We start from the raw sequence: 1338 nt of genomic DNA on the forward strand, positions 1-1338 counted from the left end.
CAGCAAAATTGGCAAAGCAGCTATCACTTAAAAACTGCCATGTATAGAATTGTCTAGCAGAGGTCCAAAGATTAAAAAAAAGAGGTGGGAATCAATGACTGGAAACTAAAGGGAGGAAATGAACACATGCCCAAAGTATGTCACTGTTGCTAAATTTGACTACTTGATAAGTGTAGTGTACTTGGCCTTTTGTGATATCAAATTGCATTATTACTAAAACATAACATATACTGCAGCCATAAGCAAGGTTTATTTCCCTTGAATATCAACTGATGCAAACACCTAATACAAGCATGCAAGCACACTTCCTAATTTGACTCTGCTGAACATCTGCAGTGTGCAGTCAAGTATTCTTGAAAACTGATAAGCTAGAGACTTATGCAAACACCTAATACAAGCATGCAAGCACACTTCCTAATTTCAGTTATACATTGCACTATATCCCTTAGAAACCTATCTATTTGAAGCAACCAAGTACTACAAACTGATAGAAATTCCACTGCCAAACAACTGCGAACCAAACTCCTCAACTCCTCAATATATAGTGTCTACTACTGTAGTACATGGTTAGCACTGCTACTGTTCGGATCTACTGGAACCGGAGTACTATAAACCATTAGCTTATCACGCCTCTTCTGAATTCAGATACTACAAGCTTTACATATTCAGAATAATGCAATGCGTGCCAAGTACCTTCAGATACAAAAGATACACGCCACTCAGCATCAAATTTCACTCTAAGGCGACTGCTAGTAGTGACTAGCCAGGCAGAGTGTATATAATAATCCAGATACCCCCTTGAACCCATATCAATACCTCAGAAATTCAGGGACACGGTGCTACTAACATATTGCGCCAAAATCTCAGAATCTATTTCATGGGACCGATCCGTGTTGTTGGCAGTTTTGGCAGAGTATGATTATGAATGCAATGAAGCTACATTCTACAGACAGATAAAATGATATTACAACATTTCACTCCAGGGGAACTAGGAACGAGGCAATTCGAAACACCAATGTTCTGCAGCATGGAACCTTTTACCCTATTTCTATCAGACAAAGGGAACATGAAAGAGATGACCAAGGGATTACCTAGGTACTGCACGGGAGGCCGGGCGCCGGAGCCTGCGTCCACTACGTAAAAAATGGTTTGTAGCAACGGGACAAATTTTTTTGTAGGGACGGCTGATGATACGAGCCGCTCCTATAAATGGGTCGGATTTGTAGGGGCGTCTCACTCACCAGTCGCCCCGATATTGCTATTTGTAGGGGTGGCTGGTGATTGAGCCGCCCCTATAAATGCCCGCGTATAAATACCTCCGATTTGTAGGGGCGGCTC

Source organism: Miscanthus floridulus, chromosome 14, assembly GCF_019320115.1.
Source record: "Miscanthus floridulus cultivar M001 chromosome 14, ASM1932011v1, whole genome shotgun sequence".
In the NCBI taxonomy this organism is placed as follows: Eukaryota; Viridiplantae; Streptophyta; class Magnoliopsida; order Poales; family Poaceae; genus Miscanthus; species Miscanthus floridulus.